Source organism: Sebastes fasciatus, chromosome 10 (assembly GCF_043250625.1).
Source record: "Sebastes fasciatus isolate fSebFas1 chromosome 10, fSebFas1.pri, whole genome shotgun sequence".
NCBI lineage: Eukaryota > Metazoa > Chordata > Actinopteri > Perciformes > Sebastidae > Sebastes > Sebastes fasciatus.
The window spans coordinates 942,653-966,610 of NC_133804.1; positions in this window are offsets into that span (position 1 = coordinate 942,653).

Below are 23,958 nucleotides of genomic sequence, written 5' to 3' on the forward strand. Positions count from 1 at the left end.
TGCAAATGACTATAAACACGCGCCATGCTGTCACCTATTGTCCAACTAACAATGGCAAAACGTGCGGAAAAAAGTAAAAAAAAGAAAAATTTCACAGAGTGTGAAATAGAAGTGGCTGCACGGTGGTGCAGTGGTTAGCACTGGCGCCTCACAGCTAGAGGGTTGCAGGTTCGAATCCGGCTTGGGACCCTTCTGTGTGGAGTTTGCATGTTCTCCCCGTGTTAGCGTGGGTTTTCTCCGGGTACTCCGGTTTCCTCCCACAGTCCAAAGACATGCAGGTTAGGTTAATTGTGGACTCTAAAATTGCCCGTAGGTGTGAATGTGAGCGTGAATGGTTGTATGTCTCTATGTGTCAGCCCTGCGATGGACTGGCGACCTGTCCAGGGTGTACCCTGCCTTCGCCCAATGTCGGCTGGGATCGGCTCCAGCCCCCCCGCGACCCCTAACGGGATAAGCGGTTGCAGATGGATGGATGGATGGATGGATGGTGAAATAGAAGTGCTTGTCACTGAGGTGGAGGCTCGACAAAATATATTTATTTGGTGGTCTTTCTTCGGGAATAAGCAACAAACGCAAAGTGACTGAGTGGCAGTGTGTTACAATGTCAGTTAATGCAGCAGGATCGGAGACAAGGACAACAGCTGAATTAAAAAAAAAGTGGTCTGACATCAAAGTAGATGTAAAGCGAAGGGTAGCTGCGCATCGGCAGAGTGTAACAGCCACAGGTGGGGGCCCAGGAAAGCCGGAGCTGACACCACAAGAAGAACGAGTGGCTGCCATCGTGGGAGAAACCACACTTTCTGGCATCCTGCCAGCAAATGAGGGAGATTCTGAGATGTGGGTTACTCTTGGTAAGTACATAAAATACAGCATGACTCAAACCTTGCTGCTGAATTCACACACCACGTACAACATCACATCTGTTATGTTACATTCCACTTTAATAAGCAGGCTGGAGACATTGAGTTACAGAAAGTAATGTCCTTTATTGTTACAGATAATGTGGAAACTGGGGAATGCAGCGTCAGGAGCGCATCTCCATCCGCCATCCTGAGCCAGGCAGAGCCAGGAGGAGGAGAGGGAAGCCATGGATCTGAGGCCGGCGTCTCCACAGCAGCTGACCGTGCGCTCCCGGAGGCGCATGGATCCGCTGCACCCCGGGCCTCGACTGCTGAAGGGCGTCAGTCTGGCCGAGTCCTCACCAACGCTGTGCTGGAGTCACAGACAGAAATTGTTAATACAATGAAAAATATATGCCAGGAATTAAAAACAATGAATGGATTCCTTGGTGAGATAAGCCAAACATTAAAAGACCTTGTTGAAAAAAATAAATGATTGTTTAAACTTACCTCGTTGCTTCACATTCTCTGTATCACATCCAAACGGTGCTGTACAGCTGCTGCATTTGGCTCATTAGGTGGGCCAGGGTCAGGTTCATCTATTTGTAGCTCCTGGGGCACAGGCACACCACTTTTGTTTGCCACATTGTGCAGCACGCTACACGCTTGCACAATGCGACAGACCTTCTGTGGTGTGTATAGCAGGACACCGCCAGTGCTATCCAAGCAGCGCCAACGGCCTTTCAGCTGCCCTATGGTCCGTTCAACAACTGACCGTGCCCGAGCGTGGACGTCATTGTAACGCCGCTCTTGCGCTGTCTGGGGGTTAGTGAGCGGGGTGAGGAGCCACGTTTTGAGCGGGTAACCACGGTCACCTAAAGTCATAATAACCACATGCTCAAATGATATTACAAACACACCATCATGAATGTTATGAATGCCATGTCCTGTAATATGAGATTTATTTTGTGAATAGTTCTGGTAGAATTCCATTTATATGAGAGAATTATCATAATCTCATGTCATATACACATTTGAAGGTGTCCCTGTGCCGTTTTACGCACGGCAAAAAAGTAGTTTAAATCAGTTAAGAATCAAGTTTATATTTAAAAGCAACAAAAAGTATACATTACCTAGAAGCCAATCATCCTGCACAGCCCCTGCTTGAAGCCTGTTCCCAACACTACTACTCCGCAGAATGAATGAATCATGAGTTGAACCAGGCCACCGTGCCACAACATTTGTGAGACACATTTGCGAATCACAAATTACTTGCACGTTTACGGAGTGAAAATGCTTCCTGTTAACGTAAGCATATTCATTCTCCGATGGTGCCCTTATAGCAATGTGAGTGCAGTCGATCGCTCCGATTACATTTGGAAATCGGCTCATCGCTGCAAATTGCACTTTAATGTTTGCCTGTTCAGCCACAGTGTAAGGGAATTTTATGTATCTTGGGGACATACCGATGAGGCCGTCCCATACGGCTGGCATGGCGCGGCTCAGCGATGACTGGGAGATACCCGATCGATCAGCCAGCTCCCTCTGAAAAGCTCCTGTTGCCAGGAACCCGAGCGTGGTGAGGACTTGGATCGGTACTGGCAAGGCGTGATTTCTCGCTGTCTCCCTCTCCAAAGCTGGACCCAGTTCAGTACAGAGCTGTAAAATGATTGCTCTTGGCAATCTAAATCGGCTCATAAGCCAGTCATCATCTTGCGCCAACAGGTCAGAGTGATCTCTAAATACACGCTCCCTCCGATTTCTGCCATTGGCGATGTCCTCCAACAGTGCCAAAGCAGCCATGGTTTAGCAAGTACGCGCCATCATGTTTACGCAGCCTTTTATATGCCACATCTAATTGTCTACACCTTGTCAACTTCATAACGCATCACACGTGACTTATTCCTTTTCTTCCCAGGGGAGATGGGTCTGTGCGCCTCGCTCCCCGTGCGTCATGGATGTCAGTGCGCCTCGGCAAGTGTGCAGTCCCTGACGTGTGTTAACATCTCCGTGTAACAGGAACAGAGAAAACTTTCCAGTTTACTTGCAATGTTGTTTTTGGCACAGTGGTTAAGGCATGTCATCTCTGGGAACTTAGTTTAAATATGTTTTTGTTGTGCCTTTCTGATGTTAAACAATATGCTCAAACTAGTTAAGAAATATATATTTTTTTTAATCTCACTTCATTAACAAAGCTCAGTAAATTGAGTGGAAAAAATATTTTTACACATTTGGCGAGTTTCAGCACTTTGTAGTTTGACGCTGCCAAATGACAGAGTTTGGAGGACGGCCCGCACATTCTCACGACTGGTCTAGAGTTTGCGGCACGGTACGCACATTCTCACGCCACGTTGATTTTTATACATCCCGGTGTGAGCGTGAAACACAGCGTACGCAACATTTTAGTACGTGCGCGCCGTTTATACATGAGGCCCCTGATGTCTTGATATTTCTCACATTTGGTGAGGAAGTGTAGCTCTGTTTCAAGCTCACTCAGGCTGCAGTGAGAGCACAGCCGTTGCTCTACAGGGAGCCAGGTCTTCCAGTTCTATGGCGAGGCTGTGCTCACTCAGTCTGTACTTTGTCAAGGTTTTTCTTAAATGTAGATCAGTAACCATGCTCAGATAGTCTGCTATGGTGTACTGTCGATTTAGAGCCAGATAGCATTGCATTCTGCTCTGTGCCTTTGTCTGTGTTTGCCAATAGGTGATGTAGTTTAATTTTAACTGTGTTGTAATTTGGTTGAGTCTAATTGGTGGTCTGTTCTGGTCCTGAGGCCTTGGTGTGTTAGTGGAGAGGGTTGGTGAACTCAGCCTCAGGACCAGCTGGGTAAGGGGGTTCCCCTTTCTGCTCATCTCTTGGCACTGCAGGGCTTGGTAATGATATGAGAGGGGGTCACTATGTTTTAGATGTGTGTATTTTTATTATTAGTGGATACTGGCCTAATTCTGCCCTGCATGCATTATTTGTAGTTTTCCTCTGGACATGTAGGAGAATCTTACAGAACTCTGCATGCAGGGTCTCAGTGGGGTGTTTATCCCATTGAGTGAAGTCTTGGTTTGTAAGTGGACCCCACACCTCGCTGCCATAGAGTGCAATTGGTTCAATAACACACTCGATAAGTTTAAGCCAAATTCTAATCGGTATTTCGGTTTGGATATTTTTTTGAATGGCATAGAAAGCCCTGCGTGCTTTCTCTCTCAGCTCATGAACTGCCTCTTTAAAATGTCCAGTTGAACTAATTTTTAAACCGAGGTAATTGTAGTGTGTGCAGTACTCTACATGTTTTGTACCAATTGAGAACTTTGGTAGAACATCCTGAGATCTGGATCTTTTTTGGAAAATAATTTTTTTGGTCTTTTTGGGGTTTACTGTCAGGGCCCAGGTCTGACAGTACTGCTCTAGCAGGTCCAGGCTCTGCTGTAGGCCGTCTGCTGTGGGGGACAACAGAACCAGGTCATCTGCAAAGAGCAGGCATTTCACTTCCTGATTGTGGAGACTTACACCAGGGATCTGGGATTTTTCTATTAGAGTAGCCAATTCATTGATGTAAATATTGAAGAGTGCAGGGCTGAGATTACAGCCCTGACGATCACCCCGCCCTTGGTTAAAGAATTCTGTTCTTTTTTTTACCAATTTTGATGCTGCACATGTTGCCAGTATTGATTTAATAATATCATATGCTTTACCCCCTACACCACTTTCAATAACTTTGTAGAATAGTCCTATATGCCAAATAGAATCAAAAGCTTTTTGGAAGTCAATAAAACAGGCATAAATTTTGGTTTTATTTTGGTTTATATGTTCATCAATCAGGGTGTGTAGGGTGTAAATATGATCAGTTGTGCGATGTTTTGGTATAAATCCAATTTGGCTTTTACTCAAGACATTGTGTTTGGTAAGGAAGTTCAAAAGTCTGGCATTCATGATACTACAGAAAACCTTCCCCAGATTACTGTTCACACAGATGCCTCGGTAATTGTTAGGGTCAAATTTGTCTCCGTTTTTATAGATTGGGGTTATGAGTCCTTGATTCCAGATGTCAGGAAAATAACCTACACTCAGAACCAAATTAAATAGTTTTAATATAGCCAATTGGAATTTCTTGTTTATGGGTTTGAGCATTTCGTTCAAGATGCCATCAGGCCCACATGCTTTTTTAGGTTTGAGGGCCTGTAGTTTCTCAAGGAGCTCTTGCTCAGTAATTGAGGAGTCTAATGGATTTTGGTTGTCTTTTATAGCTAATTCCAATTCAGTCAACTTCTCATGAATTTGTGATTGCTCTGTGTTTGCATTAATTTGAACGGTATGGTATAGTGTTTTAAAATGAGTTGTCCATATGTCACCGTTTTGTATAGCCAATTCCTCGTGTTGGGATTTATTCCGTTTTTTCCAAATTCTGCCAGAAGTTGTTTGTTTTGATGACCTCCTCAATTACTGTCAGTTGCTGTTTGTTGAATTGCTCTTTTTTTAGTCTGAGTGTACGTTTGTAGAGTTTTAGGGTCTCACAATAATGAAGGCGTAGATCAGCATTATTGGGGTCTCTGCGTTTTTGGTTTGATAACATCCGAAGCTTTTTCCTAATAGTTCTACAGTCTTTATCAAACCAGTTGTTTTTCACTCTTGTTTTTGGTTTATTCATGGTTACTTTCAGTTGAGCTGTTTTTGCAATATGCCTGATTATATTGTTAATGTTTTTCACTGCTAGATTGAGGCCTTCTTTATTGTAAGAGTATGTGGAGTTCAGAAAGTCATCTAAAAGTGTTTGGATTTTGGAGTTATTGATTGCTTTCTGGTATTGTTCTGCACTGTTTTGGTCCCATCTGTATGAATTTCTAATGTTGTACAGCTTACTGGGTTGCGTGTGAATTATCTGTATGTCTGATCTTTTGATAAACAGGGTTATTTGACTGTGATCAGACAGAGGGGTTAGTGGTTTGACTGTGAATGAGCTGAGAGAGAAAGGGTCGATGTCTGTCATCATATAATCTACGGTGCTGTGGCCAAGAGGTGAGCAACAGGTGAATCTACCCAGGCTGTCCCCCCTTACCCTACCGTTGACAAAGTACAGACTGAGGCTTCGACAGAGCTGTAGGAGGTCCCTTCCGCTCTTATTGACGACGTGGTCGCTGTTGTTCCTGTGGGGGAGAGTGAGAGTGTCTAATGTGTTCTGATTAAGGATGAAATTGTCCCCTTTTGGGTCAGTGAGGTCAGCTAGTGTTCCTGTGCGTGCGTTTGTGTCCCCAGCGATGAGCACATTTCCCTGGGCCTGGAAATGGCTCGTCTCTTTCTCAAGGATGGAGAAGATCTCATCTGAGAAATAGGAGGATTCAGAGGGGGGGATATATATATCGCACAAAGAAACACATCCTTATCGATTGACAGGAGCTTCTTTAGTTTTAGCCAAATGTGGTATTTGTCAATTTTGAGGGGCTCGATTACATTTTGTAGGTCAGATTTGTACCAGATGATTAATCCTCCAGATCCTCTACCTTTGTTAGTGTAGCTATGTTTTTGAGATGGAACTGTTATTTCCCTATAATTTTTTGGACAGTGGGTGACAGTGTCTGCTTTACACCATGTCTCCTGCAGGATGATGATGTCGACATCTTTAAGGTTTGTATTGAATTCAGGACATAAACTCTTCAGCCCGAAGGCTGAAGAGTTTAGGCCCTGGATGTTCCACATGCATATAGACAGGGATTTCATTACAAAGATAATAAAGAGAACAGTTAAGAGATTGTTAAAAGAGATGCAAACATTAAACAATATAAAACATCATTAAAGGCATTTGTTTGAGTGATGTGTTTATGTATTTATAAATGTGTGTGTGCATGTATGTATGCACGCGTGTATCTGTATATATATATACACGTGTGTGTGTGTGTGTCTGTGTGTGCTTGGATTTGTTTTGTTCTAATGCTAGTTCAGCTTAGTGCAGATGTACTGAAGGAGCTGTTTGAGCTCACTCATTCCTTCAGAGTCCACTCGTCCTCTGAGGGCCTCTGCGTAGCTGCGTGGGGCCTAGTGTGGTCCTGGACTCTGGGGATGTGGGCTTGGTCTGGACTGGGGCTGAGGGCCGGTCTCTTTGTTCTGGTAGAGTTGGTGGTGTGGTGGGGGATAGTAGGCTGGGCCAGGGCCTCTCTGCCCGTGCTGCTGGAGGTGTTGGTGTGGTGGTGGGTAGAAGGCTGGGCCAGGGCCTCTCTGCCCGTGCTGCTGGAGGTGGTGGTGGTGATGCTCCGGTGGTGGTGGAGGCCTGTGGGGAGTGTTGAATCTGGGTGGATGTCTAGGAGGTCTTGGGCTCCTGGTGGGGTCAGGGTAGTACGGGTCTCTGGGCGGTCCCCTGGCTGGTGTGGAATGGAGGGTTTGGCGGCCAAGTGCCACATCCTTCAGTGTTTTGGTGAATATCCCCACTACCTGCTTCTTTAAGTGGGAGTTGTCGTGTAGGTGCTCAGGAGTTATGGTTGGATGATGGGCAACATGCACATTAGGAATCAGGGCACATCCTCTGGTGATGTCAATGTTCACCTTGCTGATGGTTTTGGGGTGAAAGTCTTTGCAGGGTAGCAGGGTAGAGATGATGATGCGTGAGTTGGGGAAGGACTCGGATGCTTTCTCTGCTACTCTGCAGACCAGACCGCCAACATTTTCTTGCTCCTCTCGCAGGTTGTTGGTGCCGGTGTGGATCAGAATATGGCCTGGTGTGCCAAACTCAGCCTGGGAAAGGATGTGGAGCGCGTCTTCTGTTTTTGGGCACCATATCTTGGACACTTTTAAGTTGGGGAATAGTTTTTGCTCTTGAATGAATTTTCCATTTGAGTCGATGAGAATAACGACCTCTGTGTCTTTTTTCAGGGTGGTGGGCTAACATTGTGGGTCATTTGTACGTGGGGCTGATGTAGAGGGGGGGGCTGGGAGGGAGGTTAGGGGGGGGCTTGAGAGTTTTTCACTGCTGCATCATTGTGGGTTATGATAGTGGTAGGTGGCGGGGGGGGGGTCTCCAGCAGTCTCCAGCTGGTGCTTCTCCTGGCAGAGCTGTTCTCAGAGGTCAGGGTGTGATGTGGTGCTGGTATAGGAGCACACCTGTTCTCTCAGCTCGGTGAGCTCCACTTCAAACAGAGCCAGTCAAAGCCAGGCAGAGGGGACGATAGAATGATGTTGTGGGCCTGGGTTTCTGCTGTTGGGGTGCCTGTGGTAATGGGGGAGCTCAGAGTGCTGCTCTTATTCTTTTTTAATTCTGCCATTTTTGTCAGAGTGGGGAAGTCCTGTGTAAATGAGCCCAGGGTGGTTTCATTACCCTGCACCATTGCTGTACCATTCTGGTAAAGGTTCACAGTCATCAGTTTTCCCTCTTGGTCTTTGTCTTCATCCTCAAATATCTGGATTTGCCTCCCCTTGCAGATCCCTCTCCTTGTGGTGAAGCTGTAGTGCTTTAATATGTCTGTGTGCCATGCAGTGGTGTGCTCAGTGTAAAAGAGCAAGTTGGTAATAGTACCAGTGCTATTCGAGCGATCAGCATACAAAGTCTCTGCATTTTCTCTCTGCACTCTGTGTCTAAACTGTATTCTTCCATTTTCTGATTTTATTTCTGCGGGGTATTCAAAAAAGCAGGGGAAGGTGCCTGCTGCTGCTGCTGACAATCCCGCCAAAAAAAAGCTAATGCTAACTCTTAATTTAGCAAGTAGTTAACATTCTATCAAGTTCATTTATTGTAGCTGTAAAGCTCACTGAAATGCCCTACCTGCTCTGGTAGAAGAAGAAAAAAAGTAAAGTGAATAAAAACTGTATTCTTCTTTTGGAGGAGTTTCAAGTCAGTGTTTTCTGCCAGTAGCCTAGCCTACTTTGCAAGTTAAATTCGTAATAAATAACCCTACACTGACCCTAACCCTACACTGAGACTTCCAACATGAAAAAATAGATAGAAAAAATAAAAGTCTTCTTTATACTTGTATTTCTCTTGTTCAAGATGTTTTTCTCTCTCTTAACAATCCAAATGTTCTGTGGTAAATCAGGAGCTCTTCTTTAGCATGTCTGTCATGTTAAAATCTCTCTCTCTCTATATATATATATATATACACAGTATATATACACACACAATCATCCTGTGTATTTACATAATCAGTTCAAAGCCTTCCACTCCCTCTCTGCATATTTGTGCCAAGCAATGCATTTCAGGAGGAAATGGGTTTCTTGCATTGCCAAGTCTGCCTGCAGGAAGACACTGTGAGAGATAGAAGTCACTTGGCTTGGAGATGATGCTAAAATGAAGGAATATTGATGTGTGGAGCCGCCAGTTATTGCTGGAAGTGGACCCCAGATTCTCTGACTTACCAGCTGTTGTAGGATATTTATTTACTAACACTATATTTGAGGGGGGTGCTTGCAGGGTGGGGAAGTGGATGCATTATTTATATATAGTCATAATTTTCATAGAATGCAGACATTCACTGCCAATGCAGTCGGTAGTAAATGGTAAATGGACTTGCATTTATATAGCGCCACGTCTTCTGACCACTCAAAGCTCTTTACACTACATGCCAACATTTACCCATTCACACACCAGCCTGTTCTCATTCCCAGGGCGTCAGTGTTCGCTACCACCACACAAGGCACCCCTTATGGCCTGTCCACAAAGGGAATATCAGCAGCGCGTGGTGGCTGTGGAACCTGTTTGTATTTCTGCGTCCATGTTAACAGGTTAGAGCAGCCACACAACAAGCCGCGCGGTTCACAGCAACAACAGACAGTGAAAGTGATCTATTGTCTGTATATGTGACCCGCTCTATCAAAATGAGTCGCAACTTCCGACTCCAAATAAAGTCTCAGCTTTAATACAATGTAAGAATCGATGTAAAAGTCCGCTGTTTATTGACTCGGCTCAATAGAGTTGATTGACAGATGACAGATTGTGGTTGACAGAGGAGATAGCTGGCTTGACAAGATGAATTCACGTGAGGAAAACATCGCTCGACTTTTCAATTAAATTCCCGTTAGAGGTGCTACATCTGACGACAACTGGACCGACTTAATTTCGGATTATTTCACCGCACCGAGTGATGAGGACAGCGGGTGCGCGGAGTCAGGTCTGACGGCCCGGCTAACGCTAGGTTAGCTCTCAATCCGCTGATCATGACGGAGAAAGGGAGTTGGAGGAAGGCAAGGAAGAAGATATTCCACTCATGGCTGAGCCGATGATGGCACACAATGTCTTTGATTATAGTTGTTTGAATGAAGACAGTGTTAAAGAGACTGAGATCGCCCGCCCGGGAGTACCAGTGTAGCTGCAAACTGTACAACAGCCCCGCTCTCTACACCGGAGGAGATGGAGAGAAGACGCGGCCAAATGAAAGAAATCCCTGATGGTAAGTTCTGATAGTTAAGATATACGATCCTTGTTTTATCTGTTTGTTTTTAAGACTTTTAAAATCACTATAGAGCAGGCTAGGAAGCATTAATAGCAGCTAATAATGCATGTGTCAGTGTGTAGTCAGGTGTCTGTGTGTGTGTGTGTGTCTCTCAGGTGTCTGTCTCCTAGAAATTATTAATATTAAAGAGGAAATGTTGTGTAGTGTTTCATTCACTCAAAGAAACGTTGTATCTGAACATAATTCAATTCAATTTATTTTATATAGTGTCAAATCACAACAGAAGTTATCTCAAGACGCTTTGTATATAGAGCAGGTCTTAGACCGTACACCATAATCCAGGCAGCTGTTACCTCCTCACCACACTAGGTCTTATGAACAATTTATGAAGACAGGGTTGCTGTGAGAGACACAAAAGGTGAGGAATTCATTTTAAATAGCAAAACAAACAGCTTAACATATAGTAAAATTATAGGTTATAAATTCATCTGATATAACATGATGAATAAATGTTTCTGAATATAGGGCTGTATTAATATGGAAATGATCAGGCCTCATTCAACAATGATTCAACATGATGATCAAGCCTCATTCAACAGTGATTCAACATGATTTAGCCAGCCTAAAATCTTTGAGATGACTTTTCAGTTTATGCTTTTCACTTTGTCATTTTGTAGATGAAAAACATCTGGTTCACCTTGAGAAGATCAGCTCCCATATGACCCTGTCAAAAGATACAGTGAGCTCCAGGAGAAGCCAGCAGAACGAGCACACACATTTTCATAGAAATACTATTATATATTATATCATATAATATTGTACATACATAATATTTGTTCATATTCTATCCATTTTCTAGTATGTTTTTTATTGTTTGGATATGGACTTGTAAGTTTGTGCATGTACCTGTGTGCACGTGGCTCCATATTTAATATTTTGAATTATGTATTCTTCATATAATTATAATTAGATTATTATTATATTGAAATAAGAAGCAGCAGCAGCGAGGCAGACCGGAGGATCTGACAGGAGGACAAAAAGACACTCGTAAGTACTGCACAAAAGTGAATGTAGTGATGGGTCATAGTACGTCACATAGGAACTATCCTTTGGTGTATTGTGTTGCACACCGGAACAATAAAGAGTGGGAACCTGAGACTTGCAGTCGAGTTATTTATGCAGCAGATAAATGCTAGGTTTTCGTTGTACCTATAAACAACTGAACATGGTGTCAGAAGTTAAATGGCTTATGAGTGCGTTCGCGTGTTGAGAGGAAAACAATAGAAAGAAGTGTCAAGTTATGCGTACTGAAGAGTTGGCGATAGTTAGCATAGCCACAGGTAGCTGCTAGCTGTGCGGCAACATGAACCAATTCCGAGTCATCCCAACGGAGGAGTTTTCGTTCAGAGCAGACGACTGGCCTAAGTGGATAAAGCGTTTTGAGAGATTCCGTATCGCTTCTGGATTAGAAACTGAGAGAAAATACCATTTCTCTTTATATTAGCATTTGTGTACTCAGATTTATCCGAATGTTTTGGGAAAGTAGAGACTGTCCTAGTTTAGATATATTTGTTATCATATTCGCATCCGCACTCTTTTAAAACATTATAATCACCAGTAACTCTTTTAATGAATATTCCACTTAGAGGCATGGCGGAAGGTGTAGGTCACAAAGGGGAGTGAAGGCTAAATCAAGATAAGGTTTGGGTCACAAAGGGGAGGGAAGGATGAACCAAGATTATAAAGAATGATGTGGTGAGGGAGCTCTCTGTCTTTGTACACTGACTTGTCTGCTGTATGGACCCAAATGCATTTGCTTAATAAATAGTATTTGCTTCTTAACTGAATGACCAGAGACTGTTTATTAAATAATTTCTCCAACAAAACACAGGCGGACGAGAACCAAGTTAACGCTTTGATCTACACTATGGGTGAGGAAGCGGAGGACATAAGTTTCCTTACACCTAACTCCTGAAGAAGCGAGTGACTACTCGACTGTCAAAGAGAAGTTAGATGCTCACTTCTGTAGGGGCCTCACCAGGGCCTGGGAGACAAAGAGCCTTAGGCCTACATGGGAGGTCAGAAGCCTGATAACAGTAACAAAGACTAACCGCCAGCTCTTGAAATCTCTCACCTGGGTGTGAGATTTCAGTTGAATCCAAACAGGGGCTGCCCATTGGATGAGGCTAACAGGAAATGTGGGGTCTTTCCGGTGACACGCCCACAATCTCACAGGAGATAAAAGCACGCCAACCTGAAAATCATCTGTGGTGGCAGTTTCTGTTAAAACAAGACACAAACCAAGGTAACAACTTGTCTTTCAGTGAATTTAATAAAAAGGCATACATTAATAACTAAAGCATCTGCAGATGGACTCACGAGCACAGCCACCTGTTGTGGACTGTGGCAAGTGAGCCCCGAATACAAAGAGTAGTCAGTATTTATACATTTAAAGCATAACACAAAGATAAGTACAAAGAAGAAAAGAAGAGAAGGATAGAAAGTGTATCAATGCGTCAGCACACAGCAGACAACAGAGCATCACAAGACATAAGTATTTCAGCAATCTGTTGTTTGCAGTTACAGAGAACTAAAATGTCAGGTCACTGTCCTATGGTGACAAAGTTGAACATGTGAGGCCCTGAGATTGTCTAAAGGTACAGTGTTAAACTGCAGATATGAAAATTGCCATTACACATCCCTTTCCACTGCGAACCCGTTTGCTACAGGAGGTACCCAACGCTGCCGCGTTCACTTTAAGACCGAGCCACAGTTCCTGACCTCGCCGGACGAGTTAAGCTATTGTTGTGTACATCAGACTTTGAGATCCTCATCCCTGCAGAAGGAAGAAACGTCCAGCCCCGCTCTTCACCAAGGAAGACAAGGACCCCGTTCTTCACCAAGGAAAAGTGCGCACCGCCTTTTCCTTCATTTCTGGCTGCTTTCCCCTCCGCTGACACACGGAGATCCAGCCCTGCCGTTCATCAGCTGACGAGCATCATAACGGCCCGTTATTGTCCGAGCCTGCGCGACGCCGCCGGACCAATTAACGACGATTTACACCACTATCGCTTCGGAGAAGCGATCCAAGTAAGAGGCTTGTGTCTGGGCAGAGACTAGTAAAATTGTGTATTCCAATAAGTTAATAACTATTGTTGATTTGTACTAAACATACGGACCGCTAAGTCCATTTGTTTGCTTGACTTGCTTTGCTTGTTTGTTATGCTTTGTTTACTGTTGCTGACTGTTTGATCACTGTGTGCTCCTTGTGTTTAGCTTCTGCCAAAACGTGAAGATCTGTAGCTGTATTCTATCAGTTAAAAGACCAGCGCACGGCCGACAAACGTAAGTTTGCCTGCCGAGCTTCCGAGTGATTATAATATAGCCGCTACGTCTTTTTCTGGGGCAGTAAGAACCTCTTTTTGCTGCGCTCTGAGCGCGCCTCTTTTTCTCCACTTCTACACACACATTCCTACTTTACCGACACGTGGGACTCACATCCCGTTTGTGCGTGGTCTGTAACGTTCGAGCAACACACACACACGCACGCGCGTGTGTGTGAAATGAATGTTGCTACAGTAACTGAGGATTCATATGACTGAGGTCGCTTTCCTGGGCTCAATGAAAACTGATGCAGAGAGCAGTCCATGGATGACTGAGATTAAAATGGACAGCTACAGCACAGTATTTAAAATCGACACCGGCACAGATGTGACAGCAGTTCCACACACGGTGTACGCCCAGGGTCACTTCGGCAGACTTGAGAGGTCAAGAAAAATTCTGCTTGGGCCAGGAAGAGCACCTCTGAAAGTAAAAGGCAAGTTCACTGCCACTCTCACCAAAGCACTACAGAGGACATATATGTCGTGGAGGGGTTGAGCACGCAACTGCTGAGCAGGCCGGCTGCCACCGCACTGCAGTTGGTCGTCAGACTAAATGACATCAGCCTGGACTCCATAGAGACTGTAAAGCAGGAGTTCCCAAAGCTCTTCTGTGGACTTGGAAAAATGGAGGGTGAGTACAACATTGTTCCAAAGCCAGGGGCGAAGCCTTTCTCTATTTCAACACCAGGCGCATCTCCCTCCCTCTGTTACCGAAGGTTAAAGAGGAACTGAATCGCATGGAGCAGCAGGGGTGACCTCAAAAGTGGAGGAGTGGTGTGCGCCCATGGTGGTGGTGCCAAAGCACACAGGCAGAGTGAAGATATGCTCTGACCTCACCGAACTGCACAAATCAGTGTTCAGAGAGAGGCATCCACTACCTTCAGTTGAACACACACTGGGACAGCTCGCCGGAGCCAAAGTGTTTTCAAAGTTGGATGCCAATGCTGGCTTTTGGCAGATTCCACTCTCAAAAGAATCTTCCCTGCTGACCACATTCCTCACGGCATTCGGGCGGTATCGCTCCAACCGTCTCTGTTTTGGGATCTCATCAGCACCTGGACACTTCCAGAAATGCATGCAGCGGGTCCTGGAGGGACTGGAAGGCGTTCTGTGTCAGATGGATGACGTACTCATCTGGGGAGCCACACAGACGGAGCACGACGAGAGGCTGCGGAGAGCTCTGTCTCGACTGAAGGAGGCAGGAGTGACACTTAACGACAAGTGCGAGTTCTCCAAGAGCAGGATCAAGTTCCTGGGGCAGATCATCGAGGCGACAGGGGTCAGCCCGGACCCCGACAAGGTGAGCGCTGTGAGAGCCATGAAGGCGCCCACCAACGTCAGTGAAGTGAGAGGTTTTCTGGGGATGACAAACCACCTTGGGAAATTCCTGCCTCACCTAGCTGAGAAAACACGCCCACTCAGAGATCTGCTGCAGAAGTCAAATATGTGGGTGTGGGGGTCACAGCAGCAGCAGGTCTTTGACAGCATTAAAGAAGAATTAACCACTCCAGCACTGTATGATCCTAATGCTGAAACGCTAGTCTCTGCCGGATGCATCATCGTACAGGATGGGAGCTGTTCTCCTCCAGCGTCGAGAGACTGCAGAGTGGAAACCGGTGGCATATGCTTCGAGAAGTCTCAGCAGCACCGAACAGCGATATGCCCAGATCGAGAAGGAGGCGCTGGCCACCACGTGGGCCTGTGAGAGGTTTGCAGAGTTTCTTATCGGAAAAGCTTCCATATCGAAACTGACCACAAACCTCTGGTTCCTCTGCTGGGCTCAAAAAGTCTGGATGAACTTCCACCACGCATACAACGTCTGCGTATGAGTCTAATGAGATTCTCCTACACCATATCTCATGTGGCCGGCGTGGACATCGCAACTGCAGATGTGTTGTCCAGAAGCCCTGTGAACAGCACAACAGAGGGGCTACAAGAGGAAGAAATCAACCTGTATGCCGATTCTGTCATTGCTAGCCTGCTTGCTACTGAGAAGCGGCTCAGAGAAATCCAGACACACCAGGACAATGACGACATACTACGGCAGCTGAAAAAGTACTGTGCAGAAGGATGGGCTGACAAGTTCTCTATTGGAGCAGTATTCGAGCCATATCTGCATTTCTCAGGTGAGCTCACCGTTCAAAATGGCCTACTACTGTTTGGCAGCAGGATAGTAATCCCAAACAATGGCCTTCTTGATTTTTTTTTTCTCTGTGATAAAATCAAATCCTCTTGCAGTTACTGTCCTCTGAGAAATGACAGTTAAACCAGGCCTGATACTTGGTAAATACTGAAGTCTCTGGAAGTTAAAGTTAATGATTTGGTGAAATAAAGTCAACAGAATTGATTGTAAAGCTGCACTACAGGGACTAATAATAACTGGAACATTGCACTCACTAGACCCCAAAAAAATGAGATGAACTAAAATACTTGTTTCTGTCTGGTTTATGAGGTTTCTCTCGTGGGGAAATTTAGGGATTTTTACAAATGCTGCAATTATATAAAAAGGAAAATAAATATTTGTTTGAAGTGGGGCGGCTGTGGCTCAGAGGGTAGAGCAGGTTGTCCACCAATCGGAAGGTCGGTGGTTCGATCCCCGGCTGCTCCGGGTCACATGTCGATGTGTCCTTGAGCAAGACACTTAACCCCAAATTGCTCCCGGAGGCATAGCCATCGGTGTGTGAATGAGTATTTAGATTAAATCCTGATGGGCAAAGTTGGCACCTTAGTAGCCTCTGCCATCAGTGTGTGAATGGGTGAATACTGACATGTAGTGTAAAGCGCTTTGAGTGGTCGGAAGACTAGAAAAGCGCTATATAAATCCAAGTCCATTTACCATTTAATCCCCGCATCACTCAGAGAAGACATGCTGACCAAGCTTCACGAGGGTCATCTCGGCATAACCAAATGCAGGGAGAGAGCTAAACAGTCAGTTTGGTGGCCAGGTCTCAACAGGGAGCTGACAAGAATGATAGAGAGCTGTGACACATGTGCACGTGAGAGAACTAACCTCAGAGAGACAATGATGCCTACTGAGTTCCCGTCAAGGCCATGGTCTACCGTGGGAGCAGACCTGTTTCAGACTGAAGACAAACATTTTTTAGTCATCGTGGATTATTTCTCACGATACTTTGAAGTAGCCAAACTCACATCCACAACATTCAAGTCCATCTTTGCACGTCACAGGATACCTGAAGTGGTACGGTCTGACAACGGACCACAATTTACATCTGAATGCTTCAGACAGTTTGCACAGGAGTGGGGCTTCAGCCATGTGACATCTAGTCCACACTTCCCACAGAGCAACGGTGAGGCGGAGCGGGCTGTAAGGACGATCAAAAATCTCCTCAAGAAATCAAGTGATCCTTATCTTGCCCTCATGGCCTACTTTGCCGCTCCATTGGCAAATGGACACAGTCCCGCTGATTTTCTCATGGGGAGGAAGATCAGAACATCACTTCCTGTCATTCCATCTCAGCTCAATCCAGCATGTGCAGACATGGAGAAACTGGAGAAGACAGAACAAATGTACAGACTAAAACAGCAACAAAACTACAACCGACGACACAGAGCACGTGACATGCCACACCTGCAACCTGGCGATGATGTGTGGGTCAAGGACATGCTTGAAAGAGGCACAGTGGTGTCTCCAGCAGACACTCCGAGATCCTACGTCATCGAGACGTCCAGAGGAATGCTGTGAAGAAACAGATTCCACCTCTCGCCAACCTCAGTGGCGCCTGAAACACCTACCAACGCACCTGAAACATCACAGGAAAACGACACTCCAGGTGTCAATGCACCTGTTCCACCAGTCACACCGGAAGTCCAGCGTGACTCCAATCAACAGACTCCATGGTGTGATAGACATTATCCAGCTAGAGCTAGAGTGACTCCAGCATTCTTGAAGGACTATGTGAGATGAACACTAACACGGAGTGAAAACTGGGGCAGAATAATCCCCACACTCAGATAAAAGGTTTGGGCAGTCTACCCATCCCTTATACGCACACACAGACACAGAAAGAAAAAAAAAAAAAAAAAAGAGAGAAGTTGATACTCTTTGTTAATTATTGTGTTAATGTTTACAGAAACATATGTTGGAAAATGTTTCATACCAGTGGTATATGGCAATAGATACATATATAAGCTACTAAGTAAAAGTGAAAAGCCATAAGTGTTCGTATTAATAGAGATGTTATTGTTTTGATAATACTTGAACCTTCAAACTGTTGAACAGGTTACAAAATGTTGAGGTATGGAGAAGAGTTTTTCATAAACATGTTCGGTAATGTTATTTCTGCATCTCCACAAGAAATGTTTCTTAATTAGAAGGTGGGATGTAGTGATGGGTTCTAGTACGTCACATAGGAACTATCCTTTGGTGTATTGTGTTGCACACCGGAACAATAAAGAGTCGGAACCTGAGACATGACGCTTGCAGTCGAGTTATTTATGCAGCAGATAAATACTAGGTTTTCGTTGTACTGTGGCGGTACTGAGTTCCCCAGATTGTAGTTGATCAGTCAGAAGACTGAAAAACAGTTCCCATCCACATAATAATATAAAATAAAATGCCTCCTTAATAATAATAATAATAATAAACAAATGCCTCTACAATAACAAACAATTAAGGAAACTGAAATATTGGTTTTATTTTTCCTTTTACCCTCCTTTAAAGTTTTCCCAAATAAAATACACTAAAAGAAATGGGTATAAAGGGTTTCATTGAAAATCAACAAATGAATAGAATAACAAAATACAGCCTGCAGGCGTTAGGCTATCGTAAGGCAAGCCAGATCGTTGCACAAATAGCCTAAACGTCCTAGTGCAGGTAACCCAATTGATTGGTATTTATTTTGTTTCCCCAACTAGGATAGTCAACACTCTCAATAAACAAAACACAAAGATCACAGAATCTCAAAAGGGCCTAAAACAGACCAGAGTTTCTGGTTTGGCTGATAACACATGTTGCATTTAGTGAAGGCGAGATCAGAATGGCACTGTGTGTGCAGTTTCCCTCCTCTTTTAAGCCCTACAGAAAGGGCGTCGTTACACCCTGATTGGCCAAAAGGGGAATGCACCAAACTGCTCTCAACTATCATTTAAGAGCCAACAGGTGAACTGAATAACCCTCTAATCACTCAGCAACTCAACCAAAAAACACCAGGGAAAAGGGAAACAACAGCAAGCACCAGAGAATTGGCGGCTGCCACAGTACCTATAAACAACCGAACAGTGAACACTAGAAAAAGCTTAAACTCGAAAATCTACAAAGAGGAAATATGATGCTCTACCGCATGAGACGGAATTATCTGGCGCCGTAGTGGAGTGAAGACCAGGCTTTTATGGAGAGGTTAATGAGGTTGAGTGGGAACCGGTGTGCCTCGTCTGCTGCTGCAGGCGGAGCTAGCCACACCCCCTGCCACACACATGCCCTGCCAGGAGAAAATAACAGAGGGGAAGGGAACAGAAGCTGCATCTCATTTCCTGATTTTGTGCCTCCTCGTCTCCTTGCTCCTCGATCCTCCGGCTGTGACCCGGAAATCGATTTCAGCGCTCTGACACTGAAAGAGCTTTATAAGAGCTGACAACGAACGGACCTCAAACAACTTTCTTCATTTATTAGAAAGAGGTTTTTTTTGATGATCTGTTATTTTCCCCGTTAACTTTTATTAAGGATACTAATAAAGTCAGAGAGAGAAGGAGGGTCTGTCTTTTACACCTTTTACATCATTTATCCTCATTTCCATTCAGTCATATGAGGCTGATAATTCCTGAATGTCGGGTTTGATATGAGTTACATCATTTCCATTTTCCCTGAAACATTCAGCCTAATACATAATTTCTAGTGTCAGAATATCAATAACTACAGACGCTAATAATGAATAAATAATATATAGATATTGATCCAGTAGAGATGGTTCCTGGTCCTCTAAGCAGGACTCAGTCCACAGTAGAAATACAGACTGCAGCTGTTATTCATGTGCAGGTGTTTGTTAAACAGGTAACAGGCTACAGAGAGGAAACACTGCTGCTCTGATAACTCTGTTTCTTTATTAATATTAGATCAGTTCAGACACAAACTCCATCAAAAGTCTCTATAGCTTTTAAAACCTACTGACAGCTGATCCAGCTATGATCAGTTGATCCAGCTGTGATCAGCTGCTGCTGTCATCAGAAACGGACATCGCTTCAGGTGACGCTTCAGAGGAAACGACGTCTCATGTCTCTAAAAACATATTTCCTCTCTTCTCTCTTCTCGTGGCTTTTTCTCGCCTCCTCCGCTCGCATTTCCCATGGGCGGGACTAAGATGCGAGGAGAGGAGTCGAGGAGAGCAATCGAGCCGTATAAAATCGGAAATGGGAAAGGTCCAGAGAAAGCAGGCAAACACAACACAACCAACAACAAAAAACAAAACAACAGAATCAGAAAACGAACTGTGAAAGAGCATATCTCATTGAATATTTGACGTAGAAAGATAATCTTGGTATTGCCATAAAGCTGAGACTTTCCTCTTTACAGTCAGACAGAAAACTCAAAATGTGTTTCTGAGTCAAAGTGACTCAAAATGATGGAGCAGGTCACATATTGACATCGTATCAGCAACGTTACTACAGTTTCAATGTCCGTATCTGTAGAATACTTTATGTCAGAAGATTTATTTTTAAATGGACACTTCCTGCTTTCATTTCAAAATAAAGCCCTCAGGCGTTTTTTTCTCTGGACAGAATTCCTTCATTTGTTAACACAAGGCTTTTATTCTGAAATATGTGCAGGACAGTGTTGTAGAACATGCAGTGACTTGCACAGCTCCATGAATGAATATAGTACGGGGTTTTAATTGTGGAGTATTACTATTATTTAATTACCACATGCTTCTTTACCTTTTTCTATCTAAAATAAATATAAATGACATTTATAATGAAATTAAATGGACATTATGAAAGGCAAACTGTATATGGAAAAAAAGGGCTGACAGTAGCAGCAGCAACGCTGCTGGTGTGGACAACCCACGCGAGGAACATGCAGCAGTTCAACGAGGCAGCTGCTCACGCGGGCGGTCTGGATGGGCCGTTAACCTGAGCGTTCCATTAACTATAATATAAACCCTTCCATGGCAACAGTAAACGCTCTGAGAAAGTGCACCGGGAGTGTGGTGACGTAGTTTATAGAGTGAAAAGACACACACCGGGCAGGAGGGAATGGAGGTGGATGGGTCCAACAAACATAAGGCTTTCATCCAGGAGACCACTGTACGTGTCCCGTGTGTCACGTTACAATCAGCTGTTCTTTCGTGTCCCGTGTTCAGTTTCATTTTCACTGCACAAACGTAGTTTTAAGTCAACCATGTAGTTCTTTCCTAACTGGAGTAGTTTTGTTGCCTAATCCTAAAGTGGCATGACAAAGTGGTGTTATGTGACAATTGGGATGAGAACGTGTTTCACACACCCATTCATACAGAGGCTGCCATACAAGGTGCCACCTGCCCATCAGGAGGTAAAACAGGCCGCCAGAGTCCGACATCAGAACTGCGTCTATAGCAACGGTCTGTAATACATAGCAACGGTCTGCTTTAAAGAAATAACAGACCATAGAATGCCGGGATTGACCAATCGGAATCCCGTATTCAACAAAGCCATGTAATAAGTTAAAACCAGTACCACTGAATTAGTAACAGGGTGTAATTAATGAGTTTTATATTATAAATGTAATCTCGGAGGACTGCAGTTGAAATATTAAGTGTTCACAATTTCTTGCAAAATTATTGTGTAGCCTGCCATATTTTTTAAATGTTAAAACCCCAAAATGTAACTCAAACTATACGAAATAAATAACTCAACACAAGCACAAAGTGATCATGTGAATTACTTAATTTTTATTAAATGGCAAGAATGATGCTAAGCTAACCCAGAGTAGCTTGATTACCACATAATGATTCTTCAATACTTTCTATATTTCCAGGTCAAGACACAAGTCTGTGAACTAAAGGAACTTTATGCGGGATGCTTTGGGAGCCTGAGGTAAGAGTTTTATGGCAGTTTGTCATCTGCAAACGACTTCCAATGTTTTTCCTCCATCACAACAGCTTTCAAGGGCCTGCCAAGAAGGACCTTCTGAATGTTCTTTTGTCCCGGGGGATTTCTTGTGATGCTGCATTGTTTGAAGTGGGTACAAACAAACCAAAGTGGGACTCTTGACCGGCAACCTGTTTATTCTTCCAGTCCTTCTGTGGGACATTTTCACCGCTGTACAAAACAAAACGTGTGCCTCTTTACTGCATAACGGTTGCATAAGTTGCTATCTTTTCTATCAAGTCAATCAGAACTCATCTTTCAGAGAGGAACTTTGAATATTTTACGTTTGCTCCTGAAGATGTGGAGGGCTATAATACAGATTAATATACATGTATTACACATGCCATTTCAGGTGAGTACAGTCTAATTACAGTTTGTCCAAATGAATAATGCTGATCTCGCTGCAGTGATGTAGCAGTGTACCCCAGGGCGTGTCAGTACACGGTGTTTCAGGCACAACAGAGCACAGGTCTGACTGGCTAGGTATAATGTTTACCAAAACCAAATTGAACTTAAGACCCAATGATGGTGTCAGGGGATCACCAACATCAGTAGGATTCATCCTCTGGGGAACATGAATGTTTGTACCAAATTTAATGGCTCGATCCAATAGTTGAGATATGTAAGTCTGGACCCAACATTGCCATCCCACCAATGACAAATGCAGGTTTTTATAACAACATATTGTGTTTGCAAATGTAGAAAAAGAATGAGAATGCAGTCAACACATTTATTAGGCCTAAAGGATACACAGAATGCATTTAGGTGATAAACACTATGTTTGCTTACAAGAAAACTCCACAGTGCACCTTTAAACTCTTTACATAACTGCATCAGTTCTCCATAATAATATTTTTTCATGATTCCAAAGAGAGTTATGTTTTTTTTTTCTAAAAGACAACTTGCTTGTTGGCTCACCCCTATAAAACAACCAAATAAGCAGTATACAAATATACATATATACCATGTATAACCTTGTATCACATTAACTAATGCATTTTGAGAATTTCAAATGCAACATTACTTTTTCCAATCAGTTTGTTGAAAAAATGGGCATGAAGCCTGGTGGAAAAAAACAGTTATTAAATGTGGAAATTATTTTTCAAGAATGTACTGTACACATATGAATGAATAACTCCTTCCAAATGGGTTGTCCGTTCTACAACTTCTGTGTCCGTCACGTCAGGCCATTGGACCCAAAAATAATTTTCCCCATAGACTTACATTGGAAAAGAGACGTCTGTAACTCAGAGGATAATTTTTTTTGAGGTGAATCAACTCCTCAGTCAGAACACTCTAATAGCCCTTATTTAAATCATCAGGTCCTAAAAGCTGTAAAATGCACTAATAGCTGACTCGAGCAGACGCTACTGTGCATGTTCCATGTGCCCAAGATCCGGGTACTTTTCCAGGCGGAGGTCGAGCCATTTAGGCTTCATGCGCCAATGAGCAACTTTCATAGCAATGACTGGGGCCCCGCCTCCAACGCTGGATCCAGTTCTCTTAATACATCAATGGGTGAGATAGACAGAGGAAGAAAGTAGGAAGTAAATGATGTTGTAGAGAAGAGACGGAGCCCAGTAAGGCATTAAGCATCTCTACATGGATTAACACTCCTGGGTCCATCAGAATTTTGGCAGAATCAGGAAAATAATCCTATAAACCGATTTTCCAATCTTCACATCGTTACAAATTCCTGTGCCATTTACACACACACACACACACACACACATTTCTCAGGTATTGGAGGAAACCAGTGTGTCTCAGCAGAAATGAGGTGATGCCCGTACACGTTCAGTTATTAGACAATTAACCCCTGCTGAGACCCTGACAACGAGGGAGGCAAGAGGTCACTGTGGCCAGATAACAGTTACATAATCCACAGAGGTTAAGAGAACATGTGGGTGTGTGTGCTTAAAACAGAGAGAAAGAGAGACGGTAAGTGAGAAAAAGCAAGCGCTGCGTTTAAGGTGTGTATAGAGGTGAATGTGTTTGTTTGGTGTGTGTGTGTGTTAACAAGGGTCACTCTGTGTAGCGTGGATTCAGCAAGTGTGTGCTTCTTTTTTCCTTTTACAATTAACCTCTGCTGAGACCCTGAAAATAATGCTGGGTGACCAGATGGCGAAGGCACAAAAAAAAAAGCAGGGACAAGCTTGCAGGGAATGTGTGTCTCCTTAAAGGTGACACATATGGAATTTAAACCATATGTATCTCAACACGCAGTTAATAGCCCTGACACTGCTAGTAGTGTTTACCTGGGAGGGAACAGGAGGGTGAGCTAGCCAGTGGGGC